Source organism: Pongo abelii, chromosome 10, assembly GCF_028885655.2.
Source record: "Pongo abelii isolate AG06213 chromosome 10, NHGRI_mPonAbe1-v2.0_pri, whole genome shotgun sequence".
NCBI classification, from domain to species: domain Eukaryota; kingdom Metazoa; phylum Chordata; class Mammalia; order Primates; family Hominidae; genus Pongo; species Pongo abelii.
Genome location: NC_071995.2, coordinates 112506121 through 112524314, shown reverse-complemented (window position 1 = coordinate 112524314; position 18194 = coordinate 112506121). Strand labels below are relative to the sequence as shown.

General features: G+C 48.0%; 1 long non-coding RNA gene across 1 annotated transcript; it reads left to right on the top strand.

The window, feature by feature from the left end:
• Positions 1–2280: 2280 nt before the first annotated feature.
• On the top strand, positions 2281–14036 carry LOC129049225 (uncharacterized). Its single transcript, XR_008512142.1, has 5 exons — positions 2281–3811; positions 6776–6942; positions 11116–11269; positions 12046–12255; positions 13873–14036. It is a non-coding gene; the product is annotated as an uncharacterized LOC129049225 (long non-coding RNA).
• Positions 14037–18194: the final 4158 nt, after the last annotated feature.

Here is an 18194-nt window from a genome sequence, read left to right as displayed (position 1 = left end):
AGCTCATTACAGCCAAGACGGGGATACTTGGGAGGTCTGGGGGGCTGGAGGAGGCCTGGGTCACAAAGACCGTTGCCAGCAAGGACACACAGCTCACCCTTTGGGATAATGAGGCCATTGGCAAGCAGGAAGAAGAGATGGCCAGGGAGGCGGAGGTAAAGAGAGCTGGGTGAACCAGGGCAGGCGGCTGTGCCCATCAGAAAGGGAGGCGGAGGACGTCAGCACCTCACCCTCAGGCCTGAGCAGCTGGGGTCCCAGGTGGCTGAGTTACCACGCCCTGTCGCTGGCAGACAGGGCCAGCCTTGCCCTCCACTTCAGGGGTACTTGACGTTCCAGCAATAATAGGGGACATTGAGGCCTGTTCTCCTCCAGCTCCGGGCAGCTGCCACCAAGATGGCCCGACTGAGCCAAGGACATCGGAAACGCTGAAGAACACACCCTGGATGAGCTCAGAGGCTGCTGGCTTTAAAGGTCTTAGCCAGAAAGCAAGCCTCCCTGCATGGCTTCATCTCTCAAACACGATTCACTGCACCTGAAGAAGGAACGCCAAACGCCACGGCGTCCCTGCCCCTGTCTCTCAACAGGCCTGTGTCCATGACCCCTGCAGGAGGGGCATGGTGTGCTTCTTTCTTTCCACACCACCCCCCTTCCAGGCAAATAATCCAGCCCTAGCTTGCTTTTTGGACTTGCCAGATCACTCTTCCCATCACAGTTTCCCAGTCTTTCTTCTCTTCCTTGCAAAGGCATGTATTAAGGGAGATGTCAAGTCATTCATTCGATATAAGCTAATTGAGCACCTACTATGTGCTGGCTGTGGGGGATGCAGCAGTGCATAAGACGATAGGTCCCAGAGCCTAATTGGGGGTGGAAGGTGACACACCATAAACAAGTAAACACACAGCTGATGTTGGGGTTGGGGGCGGATGGAGCTGATAATGGGATTCACCCTCCAGAGGCAGAGCACTTAATTAACTTCTGGGACAAGAGGAGGGGAAGGGAAAATGAGGCTCTTAAGGGGACAGGCCAAAGACTCTCACCCCATGATCAGCCAGGATTCAGCCAAGGACATAAAATCTCAGGTTCAATAAATATTAACTGACAACCTAGTCTGTGCCCAGAGCTGTGCTAGACACTAGAGATACAGAAGTGAACAAAACAGACAACACCCTTGCCCTCCTGGAGCTGACGTTCTTGTGCAGGAGACGGACAGATGCTACATGGGCAATAAATACGTGAAGATTATTAAGAATAGCTGCTGTTGTGTAGGAAGGCTTAGCCTTTGCCAGGAAATGTCAGATACAGGATGCGGCAGGGCGGAAAACAGGGAGGCTCCCTGCTTTCAGCCAGCAGCTAAACGGTCAAGTTCTATGTACCAGGTGAGAATAGGGCCTGGGGATGAAAGCCAGAGAAGCTTCTCTCAGAAGCCAGGGAAGTGACTGCTCACCCGCTTAACCCTTCCACTGCTCCCCGTTCCCTCCCAATACAATCCACATCGGAGACTACAAGGCCCCACCCATATCTCAAATATCCGGTCAGATGCACTTCCCATCAGCCCTGTCTGACCTCTGGCCTTTCCCCCTGTTCTTACTGTCGGGGAGACTTTCTGTAACCCCATACCAGCCCCACTGTCTTCCCCAACCACTTATCCTTCTGGTACCAGTTTTGACGTCACCTCCCCCAGGAAGCCTTCCCTGCTCACAACATGGGATAAAGTGCTTGTACCCTGAGGTTATGCCCCCGCAGGACACCCCATCTATTTGTCGGCAAGCCCTGGGGGTAGAAACGGGGTCTGTCTTGTCCACAGTTTTCTCTCTATTGCTAGCACAGAGCCAGGCACACAGCATGCAATAAGTGACTTAGTGATCAAATGACTGAACATATCTCCCACGAACATATCTACTGTGGTGCCTAAAATCCCACCATTTACCACTCTTGCAGGTTAAGGCAGAGTCAGTACACTACAACCCGCATGCATGTGCTTGTTCGTTTATCTGTATGGCTGCATTGTTGCTACTACTGCAGAGTGTAGGCGCTGTGACAAAGACCCACCCTATGGCCACAAAACCTAAAACATTTACTATCCGTCCCCTCAGAAAAAAGTTTGCCTGCCCCTATGTTAAGAAATCCAAGGACCCTGTATTTCTTAACAAGGCTCAGCTTCCTTGTCTGTAAAATGGGGACGATATTAGTGCCTACCTGTTAGGGTCACTGGGAGCAGAATACAACGCTTAGAACAGTGCCTGGCACTGAGATTCCTGAGTGTCCACTGTTACTATGGTTACTATTTCTGTGGGCCACTCCATCAGATCGGCTGGAAGAACTCCTCTCAGAGAGACGGAACCCAGGCTAGGAATGAAGGGGCCAGGAAGAAAGAGGTCGTGAGATTGAGGGGCTCTGCAAACAGAGGCTGCAGTTTTGTTCACCTCCTCCAAAGCAAGCGCAGGGGTCTCCCTGGGAATCCTAGTCCCCCTGTCATGTCGGGAAGAGCCTGTGGAGCCTCTGTCCCCTGCCCCCAGTGCCAGATCTGTCTCTCCCACCTTGTCCCACACACACACACACCACTCACACATGCTCACGGCATTCATGCTAGAACGCATACACACTTACATACACACTTAGGCACCCACCTACACCCTCATGCACACACAATACATATACCAGGACACACTCTCCACTCACACACACACTCATTCACACACCAACCACTAACACACTTGCATGCCCCCCACACCTTGCACACTTGCACTCATGCCCACAGTTGAACACACACTCACACACATGACCTTCCTGTATCTTCTTTGCCCCAGTGCCATGACAACATACTTGAACACATTTCTTTCCTTTTCCAACACATCTCTTGGTGAAGACGCTTGTTGCAGAGAATGAGACACACAGAGCAAGCGAGAGAGAATAATTCTGTGTCTGAACCACACTGGTGGCCCCGGTGGCAACAGGGATTTCACAGTCCCTCTCTGTGGGGCTCACTTTCTCCATGGTTTTCCCAAGCATGTCCACCTATTTGAGTTGGAGGGTGCACTTGTCGGAGTGTGTGCGGCGCATGGGTGCGCATGCTGGCGTGCGTACAGGCTCCTGAGCCACTCCCTTTTCTGGGGATTGCAGCCCCTCCTCTGACCATGGCATCCCCCGGAGCCCAGCCTGCGGTTGAGGCCATGGGAGGCAGTACAGCACTTAGCCCGTGACTCAGAACACAGGCTATAAAGGCAGACGGGCCTGGGTTCAAATCCTGGCCCCTCCCCTCACCAAGCTGTGACTTGGAGAAAGTGTCTTCACTTCTCCAGGCCTCAGTCATCTCATCTGGAAGATGGGGATAATCACGGTACCTCTCCCAGAGAGTGTCAGAAGTAACACAGCATGCCGGAATGCTCAGAACAGCACCAAGTACCTCCTAAGACCTGGGTAGCTGGAAGCTGACATTATGACCTAAGCCAAGAGAACTTGGCTCCACGTGGGCTCACTGTTTGGCAAACCTCACAATCTCCATCTCCCTCACTTGGACAGCAGGAAGACAAATGCCCTCACGCCATGTCCTCACAGGGAGGAAGGTGGTGTTCCTTTAAAGCACGGAGCATCCCAGGGGCTGTTTCCCCAAACCCATAGCTGTACCAGCCCCTGACCCCCACCCCAACACACACCCAACTGGCAAGACTAGGTTAATCCTGAACATTCCCAACAGCCCAGGGTTCAAATCCTGGCCCCTCCTCTCACAGAATTGTGATTTTGAGAAAGTATCTTCACTTCTCTGAGCCTCAGTCATCTCCTCTGCATTATCATCTCTACCCCACCCAGGGAGGTAGGGTCGATTTTGGATATGATGCCAACTTCTTAATAATTTTTATTTTTATTGGTATGTAATAACTGTACATATCTTTTATTGGTATGTAATAACTGTACATATCTTTACAGTACATGTTTGATCATTTGATACATGTGTATAATCAAATCAGGGTAACTGGGATATCCACCACCTTAAATATTTATCTTTTCTTTACTCCAGGAACATTCGAATTCTTCTTTTCTAGCTATTTTGAAATGTACAATCAATTAATGTTATTGATAGCCACGCTACAGCTCTATTGACCACTCGGTCTTATTTCTGCCATCTAAGTATGTATTTGTACCCATTAATCCAGCTCTCTTCATCCTCCCTTCTCCCACCCTTCCCAGCCTCTGGTAACCTCCAATCTACTATCTTCATGAGATCCACTTTTTTGGCCTACATATGAGTGAGGGCATGCAATGCTTGTCTTTGTGAGCTTGGCTTCTTTCGCTTAAACATGATGACTCCAGCTCCATCCATGTTGCTGCAAATGGCAGGATTTTATCCTTTTTCATGGCTAATATTCCATTGTGTATATATCCACCACATTTTCTTTATCCATTCATCTATTGATAGGCACTTAGGTTGATTCCATATTTGGTCTGCCCATTTTCAAGGTGAGGAAACTGAGGTTCTCCCATGAGGAATTAGTAATGGAGCTAGAACTTGAGCCTACCAAGCAAAGCTAAGGACTCTCGGTCTCAGGCCTTTGTTCTTGTTCCATCCTCTCTGCCTTCACAGCCGGCTCCATCTCACCCTTCAGGTCTCAGCTTAAATGTCACTTCCAAGACAGTCCTTCACTGACAACCCCAAAAATAGCATCTCCAATCCCTATTTGTCATGGAATCTCACTTTATTCTCCTCATAGCACCTGTGACTCTGAAATTGTCTGTCTCTCTCTCTGCAACTAGAACATCATCTCACATCTCAACGATGGCAGAAAATTTTTCTTTCTTAGTCCTTCCTTAGCACCCAATGTTGAATCAAGTTCAACAAGTAATTGTTGAATGAATGAATGCAATATGGTTTTCACACTTTCTTTCTTCTCTTTCCCTTTTGACCAAATATATTTATTGCTCAGACTGGCTCACTCACTGTGCTCATGAGGCTAGGAGGGAATCTGCTGCCTTGCAAAAAACAGTTTGGTGGCTCCCAAGAAGTAAAACATAGAGTCACCATATGACCCAGCAGCTCCACTCCTAGCTATGTACACAAAAGAATTGATAACAGGTGCTCAAGTACATGCACATGCATGTTCATAGCAGCACTGCTCACACTAGCCAAAAGATGGAAACAGCCTAGGTATCCATTCACAGATGAATGGATTAAACAAAATGTGGTCTAGCCACACTATGGAATATTATTCAGCCATGAAAAGGAATGAAGTTCTGATACATGATACAATGAGGATGAACCTTGAAAACATCATAAGTGAAAGAGGCCAGACACAAAGGTCACATATTATACAATTCAATTTCTATAAAATACCCAGAATAGGCAAATCCATAGGGGGCAGAAAGCAGATCCGTGGCTGCCAGGGGCTGGGGGAAAGGAGGAACAGAGAATGACTAGATGCCACTGAATTGTTCACTTTAAAATTGTTACTTTTGTTATGTAATTTCACCTCAATTTAAAAAAAAGAATTATCTGACCCCCATTATCCCCTCCAGACCCATTCACGAGGTCCAGTTGGCAGAGCCCCCATGGAAGGCTATAGTAATCTGGCTTCCAGACCACCCCCCTCGCCTTCACCCACTGACTCACCCTGGGCAAGACTCTGTAGCTTTCTGAGCCTCTGTTTTCTCATCTGTGAAATGGAGGCAATCGGCCCCACCCTTCATCAACTCATGGGGTCATTGGGGGTTCCAATAGGAAGGACCCTGATGGAATAAACTAAAACACAAGAAATACTGTGCATAGCAGGTGGTGAAGACAAAAGCTATGCCAGGGAGCCTCCACCCTTCCTTATTCAGAAAAGACACAATAAAATAGCAAAAATCTGGTTGCAATCGGCATAAGGGATGCCTGTTTGGCTCATCTATTGCTGCGTAACAGACATCTATTGGTCAAACACAGTGGCTTGAAACAATGGCACCACTTATTTTGCTCATGAATATGCAATTTGGACAGAGCTTGGTAAGGACGGCCTGTCTCTGTTTCACTGGCATCAGCTTCAAGACTCAAAGGCTGGGCTAGAGTCACCTGAAGGACAGCTCACTCATGTCATTCATCTGTCTGGTGGCCAATGCCGGCTGCTGCCTGGGACCTCAACTGGATTGTCAGCCAGCACACCTACATATGCCGTTCCACGTGGACTGGGCTTCCTCACAACAAGGCGGCTCGGTTCCAAGGGCAAGTGTCCTGAGAAAGAGAGAGAGTGTGAGACAGAGAGAGAGAGAGAGAGAGAGCAGGTGGAAGCCCTATTAACTGTTAGGACCTAGCCTTGAAAATCGTGCAGTGTCATTTCTGCCTCATTCTATTCATTGAGGTCATCACAAAGTTACACAGGTTTAAAGGGAGGGGAAATAGACTCCATCTCTTGCTTGGGAAGTGGTGAGGTTCTGGGAAAACACGTGGGATCGGAAATATGGCTGTCACCATTTTTGGAAAATAGCCTGTACCTCATATACCACAAATGTCCAGAGATAGAGACACTTCCCACTGCCTGGTGTTTTCCCATTAAATGAAAAGATTGACAGAGGGTCTCTTCTTCTTAGCAGTTTCAACTAAGACTTTAGACTTGATCTGTCTTCCACACCCTGAAAAAGCCAGATGATGGCAGATGATCCGGAAGGCTGGATCCGGAGCTCAGCTATTGTCAGGCACTCGTCTCGTTCCACCTCACCTCAGCTCTCTTCTCCTCAGCAGGCTTCATCCTCAGACTCCCTCCACAGGGAGGCCCAGTACCTCCTAGTTTATGTCTTTTATATCTTTCAGGACCAGCCCAACTCTCCTGCTAATTCCATCAAAGTTCAGGGACTACCTCTCATTGGCCAAGCTCAGGTCATGTGACGGTCACCTAACCAGTCAATAATCTGAAGATGGAATGGAATGGTCTGATTGGCCAGACCTGGATCACATAACCAATCACCGAGCTCAGGAAGGTGAGCCCCCTTCAAGACACGTGGCCCAAGCATAGGGGAAAGGGGAGTTCCAAGAGGGAATAAAAAGATCCTGTTTCTTCAGGAGCATCAGGTGCTGCTGGACAGGTTCAAATAAATGGAGCACCATCATATTCTGTGCTATGGTGGATCAAGGGGCCGGCTGGCACAGACCCTCCTGCCAAAAAATTCACCCTCTGGTTGGAGTGAAAAATGCCCAAGAAACAATTCAGGAGCCGGGGAAGAAAAAAACAGGAAGGGCAAAGGTGAAAATGCATTCCTTAAGACTATACACATCTGGCCGGGGCCTGGTGGCTCACGCCTGTAATCCCAACATTTTGGGAGGCCAAGGTGGGCGGATCACTTGAGGTCAGGAGTTCGAGACCAGCCTGGCCAACATGGTGAAGCCTTTTCTCTACTGAAAAAAACAAATACAAAAATTAACCGGGCATGGTGGTGCAGGCCTGTAATCCCAGCTACTTGGGAGGCTGAGGCACAAGAATGGCTTGAACCCAGGAGGCGGAGGTTGCAGTGAGCCGAGATCGCGCCACCACCCTCCAGCCTGGGCAACAGAGCATCTAAAAAAGAAAAAGAAAAAGACTATATACATCTGACTCTGCCATGAATCCATAAATAGCATGCAGACTAGGCCTAGATTCATGCTGCCCAGTAGAAATATGTGAGTCACACATAGGTAATTTAAAATTTTCTACTGCCATATTAAAAAGTACAAAGAAACAGGTGAAATTATATGTTTAATAAATTTTCTTCAACCCACTCGATCTAAAAATGTTGCTTTAATGTGTACTCAATTTTTTAAAGGTATTAATAAGATAATTTACTGTTTTTTTGTACCAAGCCTTTGAAATCCAGTTTGTATTTTATTCTTCCCATACATTTCAATTTGGACTCACTTCATTTCAACTGCCCAGTGGCTATGGGTGGGTACTGACCACCATACTGAGCAGCCCAGTTCCAGACGGGCACTACTCAAAGTGTGGTCTGCAGACCTTGGAAGAGCCTCAGGAATGTAGAGTCTTGAGCTTCACTACAGATCTCCCAAACCTGAATCTGCATTTAACCCAATTCCCAGGTGACTCCTATGTACATTAAGTTTGAGACGTGCTGGTTTCACCAGCACTGGCCACATGTGACTTTTGAGCACTTGAAATGTGCTTTGTGTGGTGGAGGAATTGTACATTTCATTTTACTTCATTTTAATTTTTTTTTTTTAAGACAGAGTCTCACTCTGTCACCCAGGCTGGAGTGCAATGGTGCAATCTCAGCTCACTACAACCTCCACCTCCCAGATTCAAACAATTCTCCTGCCTAAGCCTCCCAAGTAGCTGGAACTACAGGCACCCATCACCACGCCCGGCTAATTTTTGTATTTTTAGTAAAGACAGGGTTTCACCATGTTGCCCAGGCTGTTCTCAAACTGCTGACCTCAGGTGATCTGCCTGCCTCAGCCTCCCAAAGTGCTGGGATTACAGGCGTGGGTCACCACACCCAGCCAATTTTCATTTTAATTTAAAGAGGCACAATGACTACTTCTTGGATAACACAAGCCTAAATCAATATAAGTGCTCCAAAATGTTGGCTATCATTGTTATTGTTTTTTTGAATTTTTTAAAATTAGAGACAGGGTCTCACTCTGTTTGCCTAGGCTGGAGTGCAGTGGTACAATCATAGCTCACTGCAGCCTCAAACTCCTGGGTTCAAGCTATCCTCCCACCTCAGCCTCCCGAGTAGCTGGGACCACAGATGTGCACCACCACGCCAGGCTCATTTTTGAATTTTTTGTAGAGATAGGGGGTCTCACTGTGTGGCCCAGGCTGATTACGAACTTATTGTTATTATTATTGTTATCATGTTACTTGTCCAAGGAGAGGAAAGCAGTAAAATGAAAATGGATTCAGCAGCATGGGCTAATCATTTCCTGCTTTTACCATCCTCCAAGACAGGGGTGTAATTATTCTCACTGGTCAGATTTGAAAAGTGAGGTTTGGGTCACTTGTGCAAGATCACATAGTAAAAAGCATGGCCATCCTGACATCATTGATCAACCAGTCTGTGTACCAGGAATACTGTGTGTTTGTCGTGTGTGTGTGTGTGTGTGTGTGTGTGACAGAGAGAGAGAGAGAGACTCTCTCACTGGACTCTGTCACCCAGGCTGGAGTCCAGTGGCGCAATCTCCACTCACTGCAACCTCTGCCTCCCCGGTTCAAGCGATTCTCCTGCCTCAGCCTCTCAAGTAGCTGGGATTACAGGCGTGCCACCATGCCTGGCTAATTTTTATATTTTTAGTAGAGACAGGGTCTTATCATGTTGGCCAGGCTGGATGTGTGTTGGTCTTTTAATCCCCGTAACTGGCCAACAAGGAGATACTATTACACTTGCCATTTTATCCATAGGGAGGTTCATTTGGGAGGCTCAGAGAAATGAATTGACTTGTGCAGGGTCACACAGCATCCAAGTGGCAGAGGGACTGTGGACACAGGCCTGTCTGTCTCCCCAGCCAGGGTCCCTCCCAAGGCTGTACCATGGTGTGCCCCAAGTAGTGGTGGGGCAGTAGCCATGCTGGAGGGGCCATGTGAGCATGAGGCAGACCATGGCTATTTCTCAAAAATAGCCCTTGGAAGTGGGGGTATCGTGATGACCTCTGGAGGCCCCTCACTGCCCTCCGGTTAGGCCGTGGCAGATGCCAGGCAAACACTGCAGCCCGTGTGAACCTCCAGTTGCTCTCTGAAGCAGTGCTGGGTCAGCCTGGGCTGCGAGCAGCAGGCACCAGGGAACGTGAGCTGCTTCTTGAGTAGCTATTGCTGGCGGCAGAGGCCGGCTAGGTCCAAGAAAGCTCAAGGAAGCTGGCCTTCCGCTTCGGCCTCCGCTGTTTGCTTGTATTTAACGCCTCACTCCATTTCCAAGCGAGTGTGGGTACTGTGTGTTTGTTTGTCTAGCGACAGAAGGCAGCCTCCCAGGGAAAGGCACCCCCCTTCCCTCCCCGGCCCCCCTCTATGCTCACACACCCGGCCTAATGCTGCGTGGCAGGAACAGGCATATGATCAGAAAGCAGGCTGAGGGAATCTGGAAATGGCAGACCCTCTTGCCATCATCCTTCCCAAAAGGCTCATCTCCCAGCCACAGGAGCCAGCCCAAACCCCAAAATATTAAAGATCAGAGGCACTCCATCCCACATGTGGATATGAGCTCGAGCTGGGAACTTGGAGATCATGGGGTCCAACCCCCCACAGGTAGAGAAATAATAATGATAACAACAATGAAAATCATAGTTGCAATTAGTACACATTAGTACACATTTACTGTGTACTAAACACTTGACACGCATCTGATTTAATCCATACAGTACCCTATAAAGCAGATTCTACTATTTTCCTCATTCTACAGAGAAGCAACTGAATCTCAGAGTTCATTTGGCCGAGGTCACACAGCAAGGGCATGGTTGAGCTGGGATTTGAATGCAGGTTTGCCTGGCAAACCGAAGGCAAGTTAGAACTGTGATGTGGAGAGAAAAGAGTGGGCTTGGGAGTTTGAACTCCAGCTCTGCAGTGTTCTCATTGTGTAACCATGGGGCTGTGATCTCTTGAGTCTTGTGTGACCTTCTGAGCCTTGGCATCCTTATCTGTAGAGTGGGGATGATAGGGCCTTCCTACACACTGTGAGAATTAATTGAGATGAGGCAGCTGGTGTCCTGGAAGGAATAAACAGATGAAGGAATATATTTCACAAATGGAACACACTGCTAGTATACAGGAGGCACTTAATAAATGAAGTGAATCCATGCCATAGGAGAAGTCCCTTCCCTCTTAAATTTCTGGGACCCACCATCTGGCAACAACAACATTCTATTCCCAAAGAGAACTACATGTTTACAAACCATATCTCATTTAATCCTAACCATAACCCTCTGGGTGTGATTAGCCCCATTTTATAGACCTGACCACTGAGGCCCTGGAAAGTGTGATGGTCTAGCAGGGTCCTGCAGCTGCTAACCATGTGAGCTGGGAGAGTGATCAGGCTCTGGCTGAGTCACGGCGCAAACCATACCAAAACAAACACCCGGTGGCAGACGAAAGCCCAGACCTCCAACTGGAGCTGTCTCTGACATAAGCACTGACGGGGTTGACTTTGGGTGGCTGAGATGTTTGCCCCTCACAGATGGAGAGCCAGAGGGGAGCCGGGAGCCGAGATGGACCGTCTTTCTCTCGTGCAGTCACACACAGCTGCTGCTGCTGCTGCTGCTGCAACGTCCTTGCCCAACTGCTGGGGACGACCATCACCATGGCAACCGCCAAAGGCCAGCTGGCCTCAGGTGCGAGGAGGGGCTGTGGCCACCTTAAGCCCTGGCCCTGGTGCCCTCGTTGACCACTCTTGATGCTGTATCCAGCCTGGAAGCCTCCAGAGGTCACCAAGCCTAGCAGCTGAGTGGAAACAGAACCTCCCGAAACATAACCCAATGGCCATGCCGCAGCCCCTGCCTCCAGGGTCCCCCTCTTGCCCCAAGGATGTGCTGCCCTTAGGGTCTGGGACCCTCAGCTGGGAAGAGCTGGAGGCCCCAGTTCTGTGGGCCGGAGTGGCTTAGCAGTCATAGCTCTGTGCTGCAGATATTAATTATCTCCTAACGACTCTCCAGGCAGTCATTATATCTCAGCTGCTGGCAGCTGTTCCTGAAAACCTACCCAAGGCAGCCGTGGGCAGAAGGAACCTGCCCCTGCGGTTGGAGGGGTGAAATGGGCCCTGCAGCATGTGGGGACAGGCACGAGGCTGAGGGACTCTTGGGAGGGAAGGAGGCCCCAGTGCCCTTGCCTCCCAGGAACAGGAAGAGAATTAGGGACCAGGGGGTGGGGGAAGGAAGCTGGGAGACAGGAGACTCTGGAAAGACAGAAATTTAAGGCTGTAGATTGCTTGCATTTATTGAGCATTTGCAATGTGCTAAGCGCTTCAATGACTCGCTACTCAAAATGTGGTCTGCAGACCTGCAGCCTCAGCATCACCTGGAAGCTGACTAGAAATGCAGAATCATGGGCCCACCCCAGATCTTCTCAGTAGAAGCTGCATTTCTTTTAATAAAAGATGTTTCATGCACAGGTTGAAGTTTGAGAAGTGTAATTTTAAGGCATGTTCACGTTGAGGTCTCACACGAAGTGATGGGGAAGGTACCATTATCTCCACTTGATAGAAGAGGGCCCAAGAATCGGCCAGCTGCAGAACTTGCCAGAGATGGCAAGAAGGCAGAAGAGCAGATCCCTGATTCACACCTTTCTCCAGCAAGTCCTCCCATCAGCCGCAACACACCAGGTACTGTGCTGGGTACAAAGCCAGGTCTGTCATACACCAAATCTCAGGGTCCTAACATCGCACTCATTTTCTCTTGGTACACATAAAACAGCATCATGGTCATACCAAGATCTCATTTCAGCCACTGAGAAAGCTACCACTATAGTCCTCATTTTTCCAGATCAAGAAACTGAGGCTTGGAAAGGGGGAAGTGATTCTCTGCACAGCAAAGGGCTTGTCTGACACAAAAAGGGTTTTCATGTAGAGGACAAGGCTCTGCTTTGTCTGGGTGTCCCCACAATCCAAGAGGCCACAGGGTGGTCATTTTCAACACAGCATAAGACCCTCCTTAGGCCGAGGACTCCAGACCCTCAAGACAGCAGAGTTTTTGGGACAGGAGGAGTGAATGGGCATGGCCAATGGGGTCTGTTTGGAGATGGGTGAGATTTTCCTTCACCCAGCTGTTAGGGTTGGTGTCCTCAAGGGCCACCAAGTTGGTCACATCATCAAGAGTGGCCACAGAAGACACCAGAGCCAAGGCTCAACAGGGCTATGTGGACACTCAGTGCCCAGTTATGGGACAAATCACCTGGAACAGTAGTGAGCTTCCTTGCCTGGGGGTTATTCAATCTCTGGGGTGACACCCTGACAGGAAGGGCTCTTGTGAGATGTCCAAGCTTCAGGGGAGGAAACGGAGTGGCAAAGGTACTCAGGGCTCCAGGCAGTTCAAATCCCAGCTCTGCCACTTAGTAACTGGGAGACCTTGGGCAAATTCTCTAAACTCTCTGAACCTCAGTTTCTTCATCTGTGCAAAGGGGATAATCAGGGGTGTGTGTTTCTAATGAGATGAGATGTGAAGAACCCTTGGCTCAGGATTATTCCCATGGGACTATTCTAAGAATGGAAGGCAGGAACTCTCCCCTGTGGTACTAAAGGTAGTTTTAAGTGGTGCAGAGAAAGGGCATTAGCTAATGTTGAGCAACAGAGGGAGAAAGTCACTCCTTTTCAATTCTCCTTGGTCCTTCTAATGCCATCACTGAGAAAGGCTCAGTTTGGTGCTGCCCCATCTTTAACACCTTCTTGTTGTCTCCATTTTAAAAAAAATGAGGTATAACTTAAATACATGAAAGTGTACACAAAGCTTACATGTATAGCTCAATAACTTTTTGCATTTCCACCACCAAAGTGATTTTTAGATCAAGAAAATAGAACCCCAATGGCCCCCAGGCGGCCCTCACATGCCCTCCCAGTCAATACCCTCTCCAAGCATACCCGCCAGTCTGACTTCTATTCACCTAAGATTAGTTTTGCCTATTATTATTATCATTATTATTATTGTTGTTGTTGTTGTTATTATTATTACTATTCGCCCAGGCTGGAATGCAGTGTTGCAGTCTCAGCTCACTGCAGCCTCAACCTCCTGGGCTCAGACGGTTCTCCCACCTCAACCTCCCAAAGTGCTGGGATTACAGGTGTGAGTCACTGCACTCAGCTAGTTTCACCTCCTTTTGAACTTCAGTCAAATGGAATCATATAGTATGGACCCTTCCCTTAAACAGTTTATTGAGATATAATTTACACACTGCACAATTCACCCATTTCAAGTGCACAACTCAATGGCTTTTCGTATATTCACAGGGTTGTAGAGCCACTACCACAATCCATTTTGGAATATTTTATCACCTCAGAAAGAATCTTTCAGCCAACACTCCTCAATCTCCCCCATTCTTCCCGGCCCCTGGAAACCACCAATCTGCTTTACCTATTCTAGACGTTTCATATAAATAAAATTATACATATGTGACCTTTCGCATCTGGCTTCTTTCACTTAACATGATGTTTTCAAGGTCCGTCCAGGTGACAGCAGGTATCAGTAGCTCATTCCTTCATGTAGCTGACTTGTATTCCATTGCATGAATAAGCCACATTTTATTTACCCATGCATCAGTGGATAGACATGTCCATACCTTTTGGATCTGCTTTTTCCACTCAATATTATATCTGTGAGATTTATCCATGTTATAGTGTGCTCACAGTTCATTCTTTTTCATTGCTGCATAATATTCCATCAAATGAACACACCCGTTTGTTGTCCATTGTCCTGTTGCTGGACATCTGGGTAGTTTCCACTTTGATGCTCTTATGAATAAGGCTGCCAATGAATATTCTTGTGCATGTCTTTTGATGGCCTTATTTTGGCTGGGTATATCCAAGTGTGGAATTTCTGGTCATTGGGTAGGTATATTTTTGCTCAGCTCCTTTTTGAACAAAGGGAGAACAAGCCCCAGGTTTTGAGCCTTTGCCAAACTGTGCCTTGTTGGAATGTAATAACATTGACTGACTTGTTTTCACTGCATTTAGTGTATCTATTACTTTCTCTTTATGGCAAAGGGATATTCTGTCTACAGTACTGATCACAAGTCTTCTTTTAAAATAATGTGTTTGGTTTTTTTTTTTCAAAGGAGTTCGTTTAAAGAAAAATTTCAGTAAATAATAGCACAGGCAGTGTGTGGGCAAAGTGAAAGTCATGAATGAAGTTTGGGAAGCACTGATTGAGGAGTTTGGTTGGGGGGAATAAGTTGGGGTGGTCAGACAGACCTCCTGGCAGAAAAGGGACATAAGCTGGACCTGGAAGGATGGGTGAGAACAAGGGATACAGGAGAAGAGAGGAGGAAAAGCTCCCTGGCTGCAGTGGTCCAGGAGCAATGGGCAGGTTTGATGCAGGGTGAGGCTACCTGGCTTCGAGTTTCAGTCTCCACCTCTCAGATCCTGTGCAGCCTTCAGAACCTCGTACCCTCTCCAGCCCTCAGCCATCTCATCTGCAAGATGCAGGCATTGGACTGGACAAGAAGCTTCAAACAGGGCTCCCTGAGCAGACTCCAGCCTGCAAATATATTTTTATTTGGAGTGTCTTTAAACAAGTTGATCCCACAATTAAAAGGAAATTGTATGATGCCACTTTAGATTTCCAGCATCTTTCAATAACTTAAAGCTCTGGATCCATATTTCAGGGGGCAACAGTTGGCCAGGGCTGAGTTGCAACGGCTCCTATGAATGCCACAGCCCCCACCACTCCCTATCACATCTCAGGCACTGAAGAGGAGCGTTGGCTCCATTTACCATTGCACTTACACCACTGATTTGGTAAAGATGAAAGTGACATATTTTTAATATTCTTGTTTCTAACAAAACTGAGAAATTTTTTTTTTTTTTTTTTTTTTTTTGCATATAGCCCTTGTAGGTTATCTTCATCACCTTACTACCCTTGGAGGTACCTGAAATTGAGAGCCCTCGCCTATGTGATTTATAAAGTCCCACTCAGTTTGGAGAGTCTGAATGGGGTGATGGATTTATGTACAAGATACACTCAAGATAATTTAATTTTTTTTTTTAGAAACAAGGTCTCACTCTATCACCCACCTGGAGTATAGTGGCACGATCATGGCTCACTACAGCCTCAAACTCCTGGACTCAAGCAGTCTTCCCACCTTGGTCTGTCGAGCAGCTGGGACTACAGGTGCACACCACCACACCCAGCTAATTTTGGTGGTGTTGTTATTGCCCAAGCTGGTCCCAAACTCCTGGGCTCAAGTGATCCTCCTGCCTCTGCCTTCCAAAGTGCTGGGATCACTGATGTGAGCCACCACACCTGACCAGGATAAATTCTGATGGCTGCACAACCATTAGACGGAAAACAGCCACGCACGCCAGGACCAATATCAAGAAAATGACCAAGAATCAAGGAACCAATATTCAATGTTAGATCATGGGCAAAGCTGCAGCTTTGGTATAGGAGACCTGGGTTGAATCCCAGGCACATCATTCACTAGCAGTGTGAACTTGAACAAGTCATTTCTCCTCCTTGTGCCTCAGTTTCCTCATGTCCACAATGAGGCGGATCACATAAACTCATGCAAACATCACTTCTGATTCTCACATTAGATCCTCACATTAGATCCTCAGCATGCACACAGTAGGCCTTCAACACACGCCAATGATAACTGCAGTCATTATTCCCCCTCTGGCCAGCCCTCCACCATGTCACTCCCAGCAGCCACCCAGACCTCTGTCTCTTCCACCGGAGAGCGGCTGGGAGGATGTGCCAATAAGTAGCTAGTTAACTAAATAAATGAATAAGGCAGGTCTATGCTGATATAAATCTCCGGAAGAGAACATTTAGACACTCCATATTCGAGCTGGATATCATTTAAATTACCAGGCTGCCTCCTCGGCCCGTATTCCCTTATTACCATGTTTTCAAAGCTCAGAGCTTAATTGCACGTTGCCACAGCCTTTACCCACGGCGCTTGTGGAAATTAGAGGCGCTTGCCTGCCCACTCATTTGCAGCCCATCACTCGCTGGCTGGCACGGCCTAGGGATTGGACATTGGAGGGATGTCTCTGGAGGGAACAGGTCCAATGCATTGGGTTGGGAAGTGGGCTAGGGAGGGGGCTCGTCAATTGCCTTTCTGCCTCCAACCTTGCCCTCTGCTGGGCCATTCTCCATACAGTGCCAGGATGCTCCTTAAATATAAATCACATGATGTCATCCACGACAGCTCTGACTCCTCCCCCAGATCCCTGCTCACTCAGGTTAAAAGCCAAACATCCCACCTTGGTCTCACAAAGCCACGCGGGATCTGAATCTCCATGACTTCTCTGACTTCTGCTCCTATCACCCCCACTCCATCTTGCTCACTATGTCTCAGCCCCACCCGTCTCCTTGCTATGTCTCTCCAATGAGTCACTCCTGCCTCAGGACCTTTGCACCTCCTGCTAGCTCTGCCTAGTTTGCTCTGAACCTGGTATTTGCAGTTGTCTCCTCCACTTGCTTCAAGTCTCTGCTCTCCGAGGCCTTATCTAAAACATGTCTCCTTTCCCACACTGTCTTTTCTGCTTCATTTTTCTTTACAAAATTCATCAGTGCATATATCACACTTTGCAGCTTTTTGTGTATTTGTTTCTTTGACACTCTCCCCCACTAAACAGTCACTCTATGAGGACAAACACTTTGGAGAAAATCATTATGAACCAAACACAGCCTTGCTTGGTGTCTCAATGGTAGCTACTCAACCACCGGCCATTAGAAGAAAACATTAATTGTTATTACTGGGTCCATCCTTAGGTCACTTTTATCACTTTTAACTTCCAAGTTCCCACATCCTGTTTTGCAGAAGCTATGGGCAGGAGTAGGTAGCTTTGGGCCATTTGACAGATGGAGAAATTGAGGCTCAGAGGTGTGAAGTGACTTCCTGGATCACACAGTAAGTTAGGGGGCACATGCCACCCCTCACTCTCTGCCAAAAACTCAGCATGCTGTTCCACTGCAGGGCCTTTGCACAGGCTATTCCCCCCACCTGGGAGGCCCTTCACCCCACCTGCTTGTAAACTCTTATTCTTCAGATCTCTTTCAATATCTCCTCCTTGCAGAAGCCACCTCGCCGCTTAGACTGGAGCAGATCTACCCTTTTAGAAGTTCTCAGCACACCTTCTATCTCTTCAGGTGCTGATAGGAGTTGACAATGCAAAAATGTGAGAACATATTTTTGTCAATGTGTGAATTTAGGAGCCTCTGTGGGATGCAAATGTAAGCCATTCTGGGAAGGCTGGGTTCTTCCCAAATTGAGACGAGAAAGAAGAGGAAACCAATCCAGATGTACTTATGAGCAGGTGACTGCTGTAGGCAGCTGAGTTCAGTCCCGAGGGGGGTGCCTGGGAGGCCACTAAGATCACAGCTCTGAGGACACAGAAGCTGGGACATTTGTCCACCAACCCCCATGGTCACTGATTGAAGGTTGCTCCTAGGGGAATTAACTTCTCGGCACTTCTCATCTACTCTGTGTAGGGACCAAGCACATGGCTGTGGCCATCGGAAGCCCTCGGGCAGAGAGGCAGGTTTGGAGGTAGAATGCCATCAATGTCTTTGGGAACTGTCATCTGAACTGTCCAGGGTGTGCCAA